This window comes from Acomys minous, assembly GCF_964271855.1.
Source record: "Acomys minous genome assembly, chromosome: 1".
In the NCBI taxonomy this organism is placed as follows: domain Eukaryota; kingdom Metazoa; phylum Chordata; class Mammalia; order Rodentia; family Muridae; genus Acomys; species Acomys minous.
In genome coordinates, this window is record NC_140483.1 from 149,866,133 (window position 1) to 149,885,447 (window position 19,315).

Below are 19,315 nucleotides of genomic sequence, written 5' to 3' on the forward strand. Positions count from 1 at the left end.
CTAGCCAGAATAGCTAAGCTTATTAGTTTTCCAGTACTGCTTAATATAATAGCTTAATAAGCCCATGCCGTGGGCTGGGGATTCAGAAGCGGCTCTGGGGGGCGGGGAGCAGACCTGGATCCTTTCACACAGCAATAGGTGCAGTTACTAAAATCTTGGTTGGGCCTGCAGCTCTGCTGTGCTCGAAACAGCCCATATTGGGGCCTGCTGTAGGCCTATTCTACCGATGGTGTAATAAGATACTGCAGACGTCACCGTATATCATGTCATTATAGTGGATACTGGGAAAGGAGTGAGCACATCAGAATTCTAAATGTCGGCTTCCATTTTTAACCTTCAAGGTGAAAATGGAGCTGGAAGGCTCAATGTCATCAGGTATTTAAGGCATCTCCTGGAAAGCTTGCCTTCTGAAAGATGAGTTGTTACTCAAATGTCTCTGGGACCTCTTCAGCTAGGACCAAGGAAGTAGCATCATTCGTTACAGCAACTGTCTCAGAAACATCTTCTCCATGGTCTCGAAGTAGAATTTTAAAAACACTCCATCAACCCCAGCTTTGGTAAACTCAAAGCAAATACTTCCATGTCAATCAAACAAAAAAAATAAAATAAAATAAACCACGGTCCTTTTGACAGCAGCCAAAGCAGTGAGCCTCACTAATAACAGTGTCAGAATTATAAGTGAAAATAGCAATTATAGTTATAGAACAGTTTTTGAAAAAACTCTAACAGTGTACACCTTTCATGCCTAGTTCATAAAAGACAGAGTGGGTTCTGCCTTGCTCTCCCTCAGGCAGCTGGGGGAAGACTGCTCCAACAAGGCTAGGAGAGGACCATGTGGGAAAAATAGGCCCCACAAGGGCGTAAGTCTGAGGAAGCAAGGGTCAGTGTGAGCTGCCATACAAACCCAATTCTGCAGCTGCATATATGCATATATATATGTACATATATATTTAGCTTTTGGTATTCTTAGTACTCGTAATGAGTTTGTTTAACAGTGAAGGAAGGATGGAACTCACTGTTACTAAAATCAGTAGCTGAACCCAGGTCTTTAATAACTTATTGGTACTCTTTTCCTGTATAACAAAGCCATCTTTAAGACTTCCTTACCCTTGGGGCTGGAGAAATGGCTCAGTGGTTAAAAGCATTGGCTGCTCTTTCAGAGGACCCAGGTTCACTCCCCACATGGCAGCTCACCACTGTCTGTAACTCCAGTTCCAGGGGATCGGATATCCTCACATACACACACATATGCAGACAAAACACCAATGCCCATTAAATTAAAAATAATCATTTTAAAAAGGACTTCTCTACCATATGCTCCGTTTTCCAATATCATGGCACATGTCCCCATCTTTCCTAGATGTACCAGAGCAACAAACTCATGATTATTTTTTTTCAAGCAAAGAAATGAACAAAGATATCATTATGAAGAATACAGAAAAGTGGCACAGAGCCTCTGGATGGCCGAGAGGATGTGGGATGTCAGATGCCATTAGCAACACTTGATAGCCAAAGCCGTAACTATGACACTGCATCCTACAAATGAATCATCAGGGTATCAGTTTGGCCAGATGTCCAGGGTGGAGCTCAAGGTTCCAGTTAGTTGACTGACAGGAATTTGAATGGCTGGTGTTAAGAGAGAAACAATGCCACTTCTCCTGTTGGTATCACTGAGGACACCCTGGTGGGGGCTGTTCATGAGAGGAACCTCAGCCATAAGCCTACTGTGTGGTCAGAAAACAAACAGTGGGAGGCAGAAGGGAGAAGTGGATGGTGCGACAAAGTTAGCAAAATGACTTCCTCAATGGTAGCTTAGTATAGCGCGGAAGAGTTGTGAACATGCGCCTGTGTGTGCACGTGTGTGTGAGTTAGCTCCTGGTATCCGCCTGGGAATTTGAGTCATTTAACTTGTTTAGAGTCAGTTGCAATAAACCAGGTGGCTGTGTGTCACTCATGCAAATCACTTCTGCTCACACATGGCTGCAGCCCCAGCTGCCAAAACGTTGTCAAGTTCTTGTCTCCAGAGTCTTAATAAGAAGAAAAAAAAATACAGTCTGTAGTATAGATGTACTCAACAGTCCATTGATATCTCTGTGCCCAGTAACAGCTCACAATCAGCTCTTCCTGAGACATGAGAACGGAAGGGATGCTGAGGACTAAAAGGCCCAGCCTCTGAGGTTAGAGCATCTGCTGACCTACTTGGACTATCCTTCATGTGAACCACAGAATCTTGAGTAGAGACTCAAAATCTCCCCTTCCTGTCCTACAGGAGTATCACTGACTAATCTGGGAGCTCAGACTTAGTGCCAATAATGTGCTCATTTTTGTGAGAATCTAAGTGACCAGTCAAGACACACAACTGTTGATTTTATGGTTCAGAAGACAATATTCAAATAGCACATTTCCAGAAGGGACGTTGAGTGAAACCTATTCTATTAACCCTTCATGTGATTAAGTGTAAGTGTACAGAATTCTCTGTTAACTACAGGCACTGCGTTGTATGAATGCTCTCCAGAACTCACTCATCTTGTATAACTGAAAGCTTAGACCCACTGAACAGTAGCATCCCATTTCCCTTCTTCCCATCTTCCAGCAGTCAACATTCTCCTCTGTGCATTTGACCACATTGGGTCTCTCATACAAGCAGATTCCGACAGTGTCTGTTCTTTTCTGACTAGCCTGTTTCACCTAGCACAGTGTCCCTCTACTTTCTTGCATGCCATAGCATGCGTCAAGATTCTTTCCCTTTCTGGTGCCAAATAGCATGCTGTCTTTTCATAGTAATGACAGAGAAATTGGAACTTTGTGTTCTCTTATACACTTAATTTTTAATTTAAATATTGTACATAACAATTAAGTGTTAACCATGGCAAACTCAGAAGACATATACAAATAAAAAAGGATGAGTCCATCTGTGACTTTTCTCAAGATTTATTGTTATTACTATTTTTAAATTATGTGTATATGTGTGCACCTCTGTGCAGGTATGCTCATGAGTACAGATGTCCTTGAAGTCCAGAAAAGGGCATTAGAGTTCCAAGAGCTAGAATTTCAGGCAGCTGTGAGGCATCCAACATGAGTTCTGGGAACCAAACTCCTGTCCTCTGTAAGAGCAACACATACTTTTAACCTCTGAGTCATCTCTCCAGTTCACATCTGTAATATTTATAGCAGAAATGTGTGGGTACCTCTTACAAAAAAATTCCCAATATGAATTATGTTTTTCTCTTTTCCTGTTGTATTTTTTATATTTTTACTATGTTTATTAAACATATACATTTAATATTATTATACAGGAATAAAATAAACTACATACAACAGGAAGAATCAGGAGACAATCAGGAATTATATAAATGTTACATTCATAGTGATTTGGCTATTTGCATTTGGAAAACTTGAAGTAAACCTTTTTCCTATCTTGTTGGGTCTAAATTTCTGAATGAAAATCAATATCTATCATATCTCATCACTATTAACTTACAACATTTGTCTTGATCTAAAAACATCTTAACGTCTAACCAACTAAGCTTAATTGTAAGACTAAACTATCTGGTCTTCAACCCCATCAGAGACTTGAGAAGGAATAAAACTTAAATACCAGAATGAGCCAGAAGTGCAGGTTAGCAGCTTCCAAAATAGAAAAAAATGACAGTTTGCTGCTTAAACACTCACCCAACATTCTCTATAACGCTGGAGCATTGTCTTTGGCCTTCTAGCCCAATATATCTGACAGACATATTTGCAAGGCAGGAACTATTGAGAACTTGCTTACCCTGTCTTGGCAGAGTTCAGCCATTGACTCTGCCTAACTCTAAGCTCGGCCATTTTCAGGCAGAATTCTGTCTGTGGCAGAAACGAGAACCTTTTGCCCAGTGGCTGGTTTGCCACATTTGAAGCCAATTCCATAAGAAAGATTATTGAATCTACTCCTCAACTAAAGCCCTTAATTGTTACTCACAAATAAGGTTATTTTTAACTCATTGGTATCTAATTTTGTATACTGATGCAAATCATGGTTATGTCAAATACTAGTCTAATTTTATCACAAGAATATATATCCTAGGTCTAAAGATAGATATGATTCTATAGATATATAAGGTAAAATAGTTAAATAAAGTCTTCAAAAGCCTCAGAGACCCACAGAATATGATATTTAAAGATGTTTTTATTATTCTAAAGACTCTTTGACAACAAGACAAGTTAACTCCTGGCAACACCCAACCTACCTCAAAGAAGATGATGAGCATTATATTTTTTTTAATGTCATAATGCACATGGCTTTATTACCTGCAATGACCTTAGCAATGATTTGGATATATCATTCTCTGTTAACCTATAGAGGGTTATGGCACCACTATATAGTATTCCAGTGTGTGAATACAGCCTAGACTGCAAACAGCTTCCTTTCTAGGTGTTGCTCTTAGAGTCAGTACTGTGCTTCTTGGTGTTAACCATCGGGCAAAGATTTATTAGCTCTGTTGTCTAACTCCGGCCTCCGCTCATAACTCCCCTGTCTGTCCCTATTATAAATAATTAAAGTGTTTTACAGTTTATGCTTATCAAATTACATATTAATGGCTCCTAAGGCAAAAGATCATTACTATGATTAATTACAGCAGAGACAGTCAGCTCACACAAACCGAATCCTCACTTCATGGAGGAAGCAATGCCTTCCATCTACAGACTGAACTTCAGAGGCCAGAATGATCGTTCACAAGACCAGATGTCATGCAGGATCCTCTTTAGTAAGGACAGAATTACATTATTATTTAATAATATGGAGAGGAAAAATCGACTTGCAAGACAAGAGGATTGGGTTATAAGGACAGTTTGCAAGATTGTGAGCAATAGTCAAGGTAGAAAGACTGAGCTTGGACTGGATGCAGTGACAACGGGAGTTCAGCACTGGCCCTTATTCGCTGTAGGACGCTCAACAACTGACTTCCTTGAGTCTGGGCTTCTTTAGCTTTAAGATGCTGTATGTTATTCTTACTGCTGAATGCGAGGGGCTCTGTTTTGTTTGTTTGTTTTTTTCCTTGCTGGGATAAAACATTTGAATCAAAGAAACCTTTGGAAGGAAAGGATTGGTTCTAAATTTCTGAATGAAAATCATTATCTATCATATCTCATCTCTATTAACTTAAAACATCTGTCTCGGTCTAAAAACATCTTAACCCCTAACCAACTAAGCTTAATTGTAAGACTAAACTATCTGGTCTTCAACCTCCACTTCCAGACCACAGTTCATCTTTGAGGAAGTTAGCAGTAGTTGAAGCAAAATCTAACTGCTGACACTGCTGAGGAACCCTGCTTATAAATAGCTTGTATTTTCAGAGGCCCATGACTAGATTTCTTACACAGCTCTGGGCCACCTACATAGGGGTAGTGTTACCCGCAGTAGACTGGGCCATCCTATATTGATTAGCAATTGACCGGTGTCCCAGTGGCTAATCTGATCTGGACAATTCTTCACTTGTGGTTCCCTCTTCCCACATGACCTATATTGTATCAAAGTAACAATAAAAACTAAATATTTCAAGATTAAAATGATATTAGTAATATCAATGTGATTTTTTTGGTTATAGATTAATAAGAGGGGGGAAATCATCATTTCCCATGCAGGAAGCGACAAAGTAAAATGTCTCCTGTTTGAGTATCAGGACCTGGAAATCAAGGCTTTTCTGCAACTTAGAAGAGACTATCTTAGTTAGTTGTTCCTGAATATATGGGGGACTCCTGACTATCACCACATATCACTGGGGAAATTGGAGTCCCTTCTTGGTGTCTGTAGTCTCATTAATAAAAGAACTTAAGAATGGATTTAAAAAGACACTGAAGGACAATTTTATTAGAATTTAAAGAAGAAACCTTAGGGCAAGGAAGCTATAATCTTGGCAGCTGCCTGGAGGAGGGAGGTGGAGAAAAGAAGAGAGAAAGCCATGCTATTTGAATTAAACCATCATGGAGGATGGATAGTCATATGGCAGGAATTAACCACATTGCAGGGGGAGAAGATTTAGAAAAAGAGTGGAGCCCAAAGGGTCAGGGAAAACATGCTTAGAAAAGGAAAAGTTACACTTAGAAAGTGAGACTACAGTGTGGCTGTAGGTTTCTAAGAGACTGTACTAGAGGACAGGAATTCTGGGAAGAGAAAAGCACATTATTTCATTAAGGGGATAAGTATTCCTCCTATTTCTCTAACATGGCTTAAGCCCACCTTCCTAGGGGCGGTTCCTTAGCCAGATGATTGAGCAGCCCAACTGCAGTGTCAGGTCTCCACTGGCCAGGTACTCTATTCTCTTGACCTAAAGGAAACAGTTTTCCTATAATGGGATTTTATAGCTACTATAACAAGTTCTACCTAAGTACCTCAGACAACAGAGTGCTCCATTAAAAGGGCAGGCAATGTATTCACATCTACACTGAAACACTTTTTAGACTTAACTGGGACACTATAAACAGTTATCTCAGGCAACAGGTACAAATGTGATCTCTTCTGAGTAGACTAGCAATCTTGGTTTGTGGGGGGAGGAGGAGGATGGGGTATTGGGGACCAGGACCTTGTCTGGGATAAACAAATGCTCTATTGCTGAGTGTAGCCCCCCAGCCCCAGCCATCTTGGTATTAACCTATTTACGCCAATCTATATCAGGCAAGTGGGAAAACTAGGTCATTTCATTTCAGAGTGCTTGGTTGTTGCCCAGGTGATCAAGAAAAATAATCAGACAGCCGTGGAAGTGTGCAGTTTTATTTAGTTTGGCCAGAATTATCTTCTATGCTTTTGGAATTATCAATTCTCACTCTTCTTGTGATAATTCATTTCCATTTACTTGACATTTTCTACATGAGCAGTATATGCTATGCTCTAGGCTGAGCCTATTGGAGCCTCACAGATGGCAGAGGCATTGTCCTTGCTTTAAACACACATGCACACACACCTTACTTTACTATTAAGCTGGGGAAACAAACGCAGGAGTCACTACCAAAGATGCACAACCCTGGCTGGGGAGAGGGCTCAGTGGGGAGACTGCCTGGTACACAAGGCCAAGGACCTGAATGTGAATGCCTGGTACCCACATAAAAATCCATGTGACCATGTGTAGAGGAATGCAAATTCAGAACATGGCTGCTCTGGCAAGCGATCACATCCAAAGATATTCTAGCTCTCCGTCATCCGGCTGGAATACAGACATGCCTTTATTCAAGGAGACAGAAGCAAACAGATCTGAGATCAAGGCCAGCCTGGTTTAGAGCAAGTATCAGGTAAAAAGCTTAGGTCCAGGTGTGGTGCACATGCCTTTAATCCCAAACTAAGGTCAAATGGTTTGTAGAAGGAAACATGCATGCTTGAAAGTGATTTCTAATTGAGTGGCAGAAAAGGTGACAAATAAGAGAAGATGTGACAGAATAGGCTATGCTCAACTCTCATGAGATGAAAGAGGAAAGGTAAGCTACTTCAGAGGCAGTTTTTCAGAGAGAGGAGGCATTTTTTTTTAACCAGGACAGTAACAAAAAGATGGGTTGCAGAGAGAGAGAACTCAGGTGAAGATAGAACAAACGAGAAGATGAGAAGTCAGAAGATTAGGGAATACTGCTGAGTTAGTTTGAGGCCAAGCAGAGCAATTCCAGGTTGAGAGAGAGGCCAGGTAAAATAAGTCAGCTGGGAGAAGAGTTTGAGCCAGAAAAGCTGAGTTGAACCAGCCAGCCTAGAGCTCAGAAAGAACAGGTAAGGGTGAGTTTATTAAGCAATAAGTCTCAGAGGCTGAAAGCATTCTAGGCCTAGATTAGATTATAAGAGGGCTAGAAGCTTCGAGGATTAGGCTTAGGTTAGCAAACGGAGGCGGTTAGCTTCCCAGATAACAACTGAGCCAGGAGAATAAAAGTTACTTTTACAGTCATGTGTGCCAGTAACCCCAGCATCCAGGGCAAAGACAGGCAAATCCTGGGAACTTGCTGGCAGGTCAGTCTCCCTGAAACAGGCAGCTTTGTAACTGGCCTCTCTGTCAGGAGTGAACACCTTCTAAGGAGACACTGGACCCCCTCTCTTTGGCTACCAGACCATTGAAAGGTTGGGCAACAAGATCTTACAATTTTCCCAAGGGTTTCCAGCTGCAAAGAGAAACTGCTGAAGCCTGGATGCAACCAGAATTTTACAACTTACTGATGACTGTGCTTGAGAGAATGACTGTACACTGAAGAGTCATGGTGGCCAGGGCCCACGCCTTAGCCAGAGTGCTTAGTTGGCATAGCTTGTGCTTTTTATTCAAACCCTACCCTGTTATGACCCTCAAAGATCGACTTGGAAATATCCCTGGAGCTCTCTGTCCCTCTTCCCAATATGGACTCATTGAATAAATCTTCCTGTTCTGTTTTTCACCATTATTAGAGTCTTTTAACTGGCTTACTGAGGATAGGTGTCTACACTTGGCTTGTTGGTGGCAAAGCTCTGACCCTTAAGTCTCAAAGGAGTAAGATAGAGGGTCACAGTGCCTCCTCTGGACTCTTCAGTGCGCGCGCACACGCACACACACACACACACACACACACACACACACACAGTGTGTGAGAGGCGGGAAGGCACAGACACACACTGCACACACCCACAAATAAACAGTTTTTAAAGGTAAACAAATGAGTACATTGTAATGTGAGCAATTTCAACACGGTCTGTATGAAGCTGTGAGGGACGTAGAGAAGAGGCCACCAACCCTTCCAAAAAAGACATCACTAGAGTGGGTGATGACCCTTGAGATGTCTCAACACTTTCTACGTCTACAAAGAGGGAAGTGATTTTTTCTGGGCAGGTTTGTGGAAGTCTCAGAGTGTGTCGTGTGAGGAACTGGAGCTGTCTGCGAAACAGGGCAGTGAGCTGGCATCTGCGCGCTGCCCTGGTTGGCTGTAACCCTCTCCGGCAATGGAATCCTACCTGAGGACTCTTCCAGACCCAGCACTCGGAACCTTACTTTTTACTAGCCCAGAACCTCTCACAAAGCTCACACCCGTTTTTTAAAAAGCCTTTCCTAGCAATGTCTCTGCCGGTCTCAGTCTTAAAGCCTTTTCTTGAACATGTGCATGTGTCAATGAAGTCCTGCGTCCATTGAACTCCACTGGACTTCTGCCATGCTTTTGAGTGAATGAAAGCTTTCTGAATGCTTGCTGCACCCTGACCTTCAAAACGCTTTTGTGTGATTAATATTTGGCAGAGCTTCTCTTTATAAGATTCGAGATTGTTATATTTATGTGAGCAACAAACGTGAATGCAACATTCACCTTCTTTTAAAGGCTTTTCCACTATCATTCACTCAGGGAATAAAAAAAATTAATGCAATTCTAAATAATGTTGACCTCTGGAAAAGGCAACAAATGCTGTATTTGATTCAAGGTAATTTTGTTAAAGGCAACTGAGAAAAATGAACAGTTTAGCCATACGGAGCAGGCATAATCAAAGGCTGACCTATCTCAGAGGTCCCATTTTCACACCAACGGAGATAAATGGGTGTGTCGGTGGCCTCTGACCTGAAAGAACACGGAGGAGGGAAGGAAGGAAGGAAGGAGGGAAGGAAGGAAGTGTTTGTCCCCTTTACTTTGCTTCACTTCAAACTGGGCTCAAGGAAAACAATGGGATCTGGGTGTGGTAGTGCACTCTTTTAATCCCAGCACACATTGGGCAGAGACAGGCGGATCTCTGTGAGTTTACATCTATGTAGAGTTCCAGATTTGTTGGGGCTACATAGAGAGGCCTTGTCTCAAAAAAAAAAAAAAAAAAAAAAAAAAAGGAAGGAAGGAACAGAGGGAGGGAGAGGGGAGAGAAAGAGCAAGGGAGGGAGGGCAGGAGGGAATTGAAAAGTTGAGATCTTAGCTGAAAACTTCAGGAGTACAGCTGCTCAAACATGCTTAAACAGAAACACTCAAAATGCTATGCTGTGTGTCTTTTTATTTATTTATTTTTTTAGTGCTCCCTGTTTGTTTTCCAGCTTCCTTTTGAAGCTCACTCTCCTGTCTCAATGACAAAATGATCCCTCACTGGTCATGGTTCATCTCTTTACAGCCCAGCAACCTTACAGGAACAAGACAGTCTCTCTGCCTGACCGTGTGTGTGGGTCTGAGATTGTGTCTCACTGGGCTGGCAGGGGCTGCATCTCAGCCACTGGACTAGTGGCCATGCACAGAGTGTGTACTGAGGTCTGAAGGTCATCTGAAGAACTCAGCTAGGAATTTAACTGCTGCCGCTAGAGCATCTAAATAAAGAAAAGGGCAGAATTTGGGAGGGAGAGGCAGGAGGATCTGTAAATCAAAGCCAGCCTCAGCTACATAACAAGTTTAAGGCCAGCCTGGCACATAGAACGCCCTGCGGTAGTTTGTATGAGAGTGCCTGCCTCATACGTTTGAATACTTAGTCCCCAGCTGGTGGAACTGTTTGGGAAGGATTAGGAGGGGTGGATGTTGAGGTTCAAAAGACTTATGCGGTTCTTTCTCCCTCCCTCCCTCTCTCTCTCTCTCTCTCTCTCTCTCTCTCTCTCTCTCTCTCTCTCTTTCTCCTTCCCCCCTCCCTCCCTCCCTCCTCCCTCTCCCCCTCCATGGTTGTGGATCACAATGTGAACGCTCAGCTAATGTTCTGAAACCATAAGCCAAATTAAATGCTTCCTTGTATAAGATGCCTTGGCCATGGTGTTTTATCACAGCATTAGAGAGTAACTGAGATAAAGCCCCTCTCAAAACAAACAGAAGAAAACAGGGAGATCTTCCAAGGGTGATGAGGCCATGAGGGCTCTGGGGATGTAGTGATAGTGGGAATCATAGTTACCAAAAGGTCAAGTTTGTTTAGAATTGAGTTCTGCCCAGTTTTCCTCTCAGTGCCATGGATGATTATTTACTCTGCACTGTGTTGTGTTATAACCCAGCCCAGAGGCCCTTGCCAGTTGCCAGTATATACCAAGCAAATGATTTCAGACTTCCCAGCCTCCAGAACCACAGATTGGGTAGATCTCTACTGTTCTCAAGTTACCCTGTCTATAGTATTCCATAATAACAGCTAAAAAGAAATTAAGACAATGAGCTGAGCTGAGGAGCCCAAATCCCAGGTAAGAGGGATGGGGGATGGAAGGCAGGCACCATGCAATCCTAGTAAGCTGAGATACAAGATGCATGGTCACCAGTGATGATGGTGACCCCCACCCTCCACCCCGCAAGTCTGTTTTCCCCTTAGGCAGACATTGTAGTTGTGCCTGCCAGTCTCCTGACAGCTGGATGTGACCGTGAGACTGAGTCACAGCCAATGAAAAGTGAGGGAAAGTAATACAGATTTCCTCTAGGCTCATGAAACTTCTCAGGGACTTTAGAAGCCACAAAGGAAACGCAAAGAAGAAAGGACCTGGGTTCTTAAACCTTTCTGATTTGTAAGAATGATGACCAACGTGCATTGTGAGCATTCTATCATGTTTGAAAATGTGTTTCAAAGGGTGTGTTTGTTATAGCAGCTAACATTAACTGGTTGAGCGAGGCACATGTATATACAGGAAAGAAAAGGAGTGATTTTTAAACTGGAGTGGATGTGAACTAAGCAGCTCATGTCCACTGACTGTAAACATATGTGTGGTGCTTGAGAATCCAGCCATCCTGACAGGGTTCATCAGCCAGTTACCATGTATAACAGACTACTGTAGTCAAGGAGCCAGAAAACATGGCTTCAAGGCCTGACAGCTACCAGTCAGAGTCCAGCCATAGGTTTCTCGTTTTTCTCTGATGCTCTTTCCTTCATCTGAAATGGAAAATCTGCCTGACTATGAGAATCAAGTATAGTAATGGGAGCTCCAGGGTGAGGGAGACGATCCAGCACTGGCCTCTGAACAACTTGGCACTGACTCAATGACTCCATTTCTTTCTTTTTCTCTTTCGTCTTTTCTTTTTTAATTTGTTCACTTTACATCCCGATTGTAGGCCCCTCCCTTGCCACCTCCGGATCCCACCCTCCCTCCCTCCCTCATAGCCTCTTCCTCCCCCTCCTAGTCCTCAGAAAAGGGGGAGCCCTCCTCCCCTAACATCTGACCTCAGCCTATCAAGTCTCATCTGGACTGCCTGTGTCCTCTTCCTCTGTGGCCTGGAAAGGCTGCCCCACATGGGGGAAGTGATCAACATGTGGGGGTGGGGCAGAGTGCATGTCAGAAGTAGTCCCTACTCCCCATATTATGGGACTCACAAGGAGACTGTGCTGCCTATCTACTGCATCTGAGCAGAGGGTCCAGGTCCACACCATGCATGGTCCTTGGTTGGTGCATCAGTCTCTGCAACACCCCCTCCTCCACCTGGATTTATTGGCTCCATTGGTCTCACTGTGAAGCCCCTGACCCTACCAGGTCCTTCTATCCCCAACTCTTCCCTAAGATTCCCTGTGCTCCAGCCCAAAGGTTGGCTGTGAATCTCCCTATCTGCTTAGATCCCCTGCTGGGTGGAGTGCTTCAGGGGATCTCTACGGTAAGCTCCCTTCCTGTTCCTTCTGGTGTCTATTCGTCCTTCTGAATGAGCATTAAGCATCCTCTCTAGGGTCCTCCTTGTTATTTAGCTTCTTTAGGTCTGTGTACTGTAGTGTGGCTATCCTGTATTATGTGGCTAATATCCATGAGTCCATTTCTTAATAAGTCCAAATAAAACTTCATTTTATTATTATTCACAGAACCTTAAAAATTAGCACGTATTAGAGCTGGAGGGATGGGTCAGTGGTTAGAGAACTGGCTTCTCTTGCAGAGGATCCAGGTTCAAGTCCAGCTCCCAACTCCCACATGGCAGCTTACATGGGCCCTAGACAGGCAGCTGATCCCATAAACATCAATATACATACAAGAAAGTAAAACTTAAAAACATATTGGCACGAGAAAGCTTGAGGCCTCCCTCCCTCCCCACTCCCTCGTCTTCCTTCCCACTGGTACCATCTGGTACCCACTGATGCCATCAAATGCTTATTCAGTTGTCGCTATTGCTAGCCACTCCATGAGTAAGTACTGTCTCTCCCCTCCTAGACTATAAGATCCAGCCCAGTCTTTTAGCCGCAGGCTGCCGAGAGAGACTTCTAAAACCCAATCGTGTCCTGTCTGGGAGACTAGAAGCCTCTGCTCTTTGTCCTTAATCTAAGATGCGTGAGGCTCACCCCAGCATTTGGGAATGTTTGCGATGTCCCTCAGGCTACCTTGAGCTCATGTCAAACACTAGCCAGATGACGCTAGCTGCATTTGGAATGCTTGGGACCTGGAGTCCAGACAATGGAAGAGCAGAGAACACGGGAGGGATAGTTGGAGCTGCAAACTGGAAGAGCCTGGACAATTTGTAGGGCACGGAGAAGAGAGGGAAAGAGGAGCCTAAGAGAAGAGCGTGGGGGTTGGGGGGGTGTGCTGAAGAAGACTAATGGTAGGAACGAGAGCCCCCAACCTCTGAAGGAGAAAACTCAAGGATGGCTGTGTAGAAGAAACTGAAGAAGGGAGCCACTCAGAACAGAGTGACAAGAAGGCAGAGCGCCCTGGCCCCAATGCGGCGGGACGGTGGGGGTAGGCAAGAGGAAAAGAGGGAGGTCACTGGATCTAGGCAGCAGAGCCCTAACAGTGTTTTCACTGGAACAAAGTGTGCGGGACCGAAGCCTGCTGATGTGAGAGAAGAGAAAAGCAGAGAGAAAATGAGAGGAAAGAGAAGGGAGGGGAGGGGGGTGAGAGGAGGGGACAGGAGAGATGTGCAGGGGGGTGGAGGGGGGAGAGGGTGCAGTGGGAGAAACTGGTCCCTCCACAGGAGAATGGCAAGAGGTAACCTGAGTCCACCCCCTCAGAGGCAGCCCATTGTTCCTGGTTTGTGGTGGAGGGCAGCAGCTCCTTGCCTCAGCTCCACGGAGATTTCAGTAGCCACCACCTGTTTCCTCCAGACCCAGCCAGGCAGCTGGAGCTTGAGCTGTTACCACAATTGGTTCAAAGGGATTGAGCAGCAGGTGCTGAAATCCCATTCACCTCACAAGCACCTTTCTCCTTTACCCACCTGGCTCACAAATGTCTTCCCTCCAGAGCTCCCGGTGGCTGCCCCTCCCTCCCCCCTCATGATGCTTACTCCTTCCCATCAGGATGGGTCCTGAACACAAGTCCTCAGAACCCAAGCACAGCTCCTCTCTGCTGCTGCTGCTGCTACTGCTGCTCTGTGGTGTTTGTTCAGCAGGTCAGGGCTCCTCAGACCCTCAGTACTGACCTGAAAGAACAGACCTCAGGGCCAAATCCAAAAGCATGGCAAATCCTTTCCCAGGAGTTTCTTTGTCAAGAATGTTTGATGTGATGGTGCTCATCTGTCTGAAGGTCCAGGCATGCCATTCTCAGGGCATCTCCTTCTCTCACAACCTATATCCGACACTATGACCACTTTTGCCTTTTCTGTGCACCGACCACATGCCACCTCCTCCATGGCTACCACTATAGTCAGCTACTGTGGGGACATCACTGCCATCAGGGACATTGCAGTTTCTTGACAACTAGTTTTAGGACTTACAATCGTGCATCTGGGACTGAAGAGAAAGATTAGCAACTTGGAACGCTTTTTACTCTTGCAGAGGATTCACAGAGGACTTCAATTCCCAACACTCACCTTATATCATACCTGTAACCCCTGGGGAGGGTGAAGCAGAAGTGGCACAAGTGCCAGGCTAGCCTGGGCTACAGAGTGAGACCTTATATCATACCTATATCCCCTGGGGAGGATGGAGCAGAAGTGGCACGAGTTCCAGGCTAGCCTGGGCTACAGGGTGAGACATTGAATGAACTAAATAAATAAGGCGAATAAAAATCAAGAGGCTGGAGAGACGAGTGAGAGGTTAAGAGTACCGAATGTTCTTCCCGATGACCCTAGTTAGATTCCCAGTGCCTACATGGCAGCTACAAAAGCCTGTAACTCCAGGTCCAGCAGATCAAGGGCTCCCTTCTAGCTTCTGCAGACACCAGGCACACACATGGCACACAGGCATACGTGTAGGCCAAACACTCGTACACATTAAGTAAATAAATAAAGTTTAAAGTTAGAACAATCAAAATGTATTGAGAAGTGGATATATTCATTATAAAACACTATATACAAAACAGTTGATAAAAATTCTTTCTCTTTATCACACTTCCCCACGCCCTGTATAACACTGTTGACTCTGAAGATGCTCCCTGTGCAGACACAGGTCAATATGCATGCAACTGTCTCTTCTAGAGGGTGGTGACCCACGGTGTGTTGTGCTGGTTCATTTACTTAAGCAACATAACCTTAGACATCCTCCCGCCTCCTCCTTTCAGTCTACACTGTTGCTAGCACCCACCTGCTCATCTTGAACACAGATACAACCAAGCCCTAGTATAAGTCATGTGGACCAGGTAGGTGAGCTCCCACGTGGGGCTATTACTGATCCTGCTGCAGCAAGCTTTCCTGAACAACGCGTAGAGACATTTCTGTCGGAGCGATCCTGAAAAGACCAAACAATATCAGAGGATGCAACGGTGCTTATGAACAGTTGAAAATATAACTAATAAATTTAAGGGATAATACTCCAACAAAAGACTCGCAACCTACCCGATATGGTGACACACACTAGTAATTCTAGCACCTGAGAGGTAGAGGCAGGAGAATCAGGAATTTGTGGACATCTGTGGCGGTTCAAGAACAGCCTGGACTACATGAGACCTGGCCTCAAAATAAAGCCAACCAAACAATGGCAAAAACAGAGAAAACAACTACAGCTCAGCTTACCAAAGATTTGGTAACAAGTCTGACGACAGAGTACAGGGAATGGCCTTTGATAGGGACCCTTCTGTGGATATACAGCATGAAGCCTTATAGTTATTTTGCAAGGTGGACATTACTGCTGCTGTTTGAAATTCAAAGAAAAGGAGGCCTGGATATTGACGTGCCATGTCTAAAGTGCCACTCTATTAGGTGGCAGGGCTGTGGCCCAAACCTAGGCCTGTTAACAAAAACACACTTTGGAGTTTCTGTTTGCCTTGCCTCTCTGACAGAAGAAAACGCTGGTTTGGCGCCTTGCTCAGCTGCCTGCATCCACTCTGGATCGCCTGCCGTTGCACCTAAACGCCATCTTCACCTAAATGCCATCTGCACATGCTCAAAGCTTATCGGGAAACCCTGAGGACCATCCAAGGTTAGAAAATTCCCTGCACAGCTTTCCTCAGGAGAGAGTTGAGAAAACTCTTTAAAGCCACCTCCTGGTTAGGAAAAGCCAGTCTCAGCTGCCCTGGGGTTGTTGCATGAGTCCGTGTCCTGTCCAATCCTGCCGCTCAGACTGAAGAGGAAACTGTGGGCCCACAGAAGCTTTGCCATTAGCCACAGCCAGGAACTACTACTCCCTTGATGACCAAGAGGCTCAGAGCAATTTTAGCAGTTTTATTCCCAAGTGGCTATCTGGCAAAGAGAAAAGGCGAAGGGTCCCAACAGTAATCCATACATAAATCCACAGCCAGGGTGGCGGGGTTTGGGGGTTTGGGGGTAGGGAGGGAGGCTGGGGAACAAAAGCCATTAAAAAGAAAGGGCTGGAGGTGTAGCCCAGTGTGCGGAGTGCCTAGCATGCCGACAGTACTCCATTTAATCCTTAGGACTATGTAAGTGGGGCATAGGGGTGCATTCCTATCATCCCAGCCCGGGGGAAGTGGAGGAGGCAGGGAGAACAGGAGCTCAGGGTCATTCTTGGCTATATATTGAGTTTGAGACCAATACACGGGACCCTATCTAAAACAAGGAGGAGGAGGGAAGGGTCAATTATGTGGAAATATGGCCTAGGCGAAGTGGGAGATGTCTGTCCATGTAATCTCAGATCCAAGCCTCTGCTCACCCATCGCTTACACGGAACACATCGCTGCTCCTGCGCCACCCAGGTGTGCCTAGCACCTCTGACCGTTAACTCTTCCTGGGGGACTCTGAAGCCCTGTCACCATTTGACTACCACCACTGGCCACGGGTCTGCTCCTCTGGGAACCTCCCAGAACAAGTTCATTCCTGCCACCCAGATACAGTCCCTGGCAGCCTGGAGATGCACTCCACCTCCCCAGCCTCTAAGAACCTTCACAGCTGGCTTGAAGGGTCCCCGGGAAGCTTTCTTAACAAACAGGTCTAGCCTTTCTGGTTAGCAGCCTGCCGTCTGGACAAAGAAAACCAGTCTGGCTTGCCTTTTGAGTCTGCAGCCAGATGGGGAGGGAACAGTTGCCTGGGGAGAAGTGGGGGGAGGCCCTGCCTCTTCACATCTTAATGAAGGTGTGAACTTTGAAGCTGTATTATGAGCACTTGAAAGCCCACCCTTGCTTAAGCTCCTTTCAGCAGCTCCCTGGTCGCCCCGGATAATGAGGCTGCAGCTGTGTGGGAAGCGCCAGGGCAGAGAAGGGGAGGACAGGGTTATCGAGACAGGAGCCCGGAGGACCCTGGCAGAAAAGCCACCCTTGGCTTCCGCCCTGCCCTGTGACCAGGCCTCCATGGCTCGTGGGGACAAGGAACTCTCTGTTCTAGCTAAAGGAGAGCAGCCACCTTGTTACAGACAAAAGGACGGCTGCGAGAGTCCTGTTGAAAACTTCCTCTGAGATAAAAAAATAAATAAATAAGAATGACTCACCCCTAGAGGCCACCTGATGTCCTCACGCCATTCGGATGCACACAGGGGTCTCTGTGGGGCAGAAGGGATAGTGGCCCTACATATGGCCACTTGGCCAGTCAGTGGAAGGTCAGCTAGCTCCAATTCAGGTGTTTTCCTACTCTACAGCCAAGTCCTCCCTTTGAAGCCTTTGGTTCAATTCTCAGTGTCCACTGAAATATCGAAATACAGCTAAGGGCCAGAAAGAGGACACCACAGGCAAAGGAACTTGTAGTGTGAACCCGGAGGAGACCTGAGTTCAGTCCCTACCCAGACCACACATAAAAATGGGTGAAAACACTGTGGCACAGGCTCCCTGCCTGACATTATGCATGTTTTTTTCCTGTGTTCATTTGACCATCTGCATCAGATGTGCTTGACCACATGTGGGCTGAGGGTACGTGGGCAGAAAACACGTCAGAATGTCCACTTGCCTCTGATTGAACCTGATGGGAAATGATGTGGCTTTATGGGTTTGCCTTTAAAAACCTCTGCAAAAATGGTACTTATCACCATTTTCTGGGAACCTGGGAATGGCCCTGACCAGTGTGTATCATCCTGGACAGTTTAAAGCTTGCTTTAAATTTTGCTCAAAAACTTGTCTTTCTCTCAAGACTTTCAAGTTTAATGCATTTGGTAATAGAACATTTATTTTATTTTTTCTCTGTTTTGGGGGCTTTCCAGTTTTTACAGTATGCATATACCACTAATGTTATAATGGGGCAAGTGATCCAAATGGCTTGAAAAGATTGAATTCAAACTATGCCCTGGCCATCTGCTGGCTGTGGAAGCTTGAGCAATCTTCCCTCTGTGCCTCAGGTTCCTGAACCACAACAATAACAACACCTGTAGGTAGATCCAGACCTACTGTGTGCCAGTAATAGGCACACAGACAGCCCTCTGTCAAGGTAAGCATTTATTTATAATATTAATCATTATCATTGTCATTGTCATCATCGTGTGTGTGTGTGTGTGTGTGTGTGAGAGAGAGAGAGAGAGAGAGAGAGAGAGAGAGACAGACAGACAGACAGACAGACAGACAGACAGACAGACCCCTATGCCCAAGTATGGAGGTTAAAGGACAACTTGCAGGAGTTGGTTCTCACTTTCCACCATGTGTTTAATCCAGGTCTAAGCACAAGTTGTCAGATATGGTGTCAAGAACCCATACGCACTGAGCCACTGAGCCATCACATGGCCCTTTCTCTCCCTGTCTGTCCCTCCCTCCCTCCCTCTCTCTCTCTCTCTCTCTCTCTCTCTCTCTCTCTCTCTCTCTCTCTCTCTCTCTCATTTTTATAGTCTTTGTTGCCATGAGGGTGAATGTTCACTTCCCTGCTTTTGTCCTTCACTGCTCTCTAGCTATTGTTGCATTGTTTGCTTGTATCTGCCATGATCTGAAGGAAATGATCTCCTCAAAGTTGTGTATTGCCCTCATCCCCCAAATCCTTCCACAGAGAGACCTTGCAGATGTGGTTGAAAGAATGAACCTTGGCATAAGATGATGATTCTGGATGAGTCCTTAAAACTGGAGTTTAAGAGGGCACCATGGCTGTGGAAGAGGGCTGGACAGATGCAACCTCACCAGTGGCAAACACGGAGGAAGGAGCCAAGAGCCAAGGAAAGGTGGAGATCTTTGGAAGCTGGAAATCGTTGTGCTTTGTAACCTGCAACACATCCCTGTTATCCCCT

At 45.2% G+C, this 19,315-nt stretch overlaps 1 long non-coding RNA gene across 2 annotated transcripts in view; it reads right to left on the reverse strand.

Moving 5' to 3' along the window:
* The window catches only part of LOC311595091, a 61,777-nt gene that overhangs the window by 32,266 nt on the left and 10,196 nt on the right, over nt 1-19,315 (reverse strand). Inside the window, exon 4 of one of the 2 annotated variants that reach the window (XR_014778311.1) lies at nt 15,349-15,460. The exons of the other annotated variant lie outside the window; for it this stretch is intronic. This is a non-coding gene — a long non-coding RNA (uncharacterized lncRNA). Of the gene's footprint in view, nt 1-15,348; nt 15,461-19,315 lie in introns of those variants that run through there. 2 annotated transcript variants of the gene reach the window in all.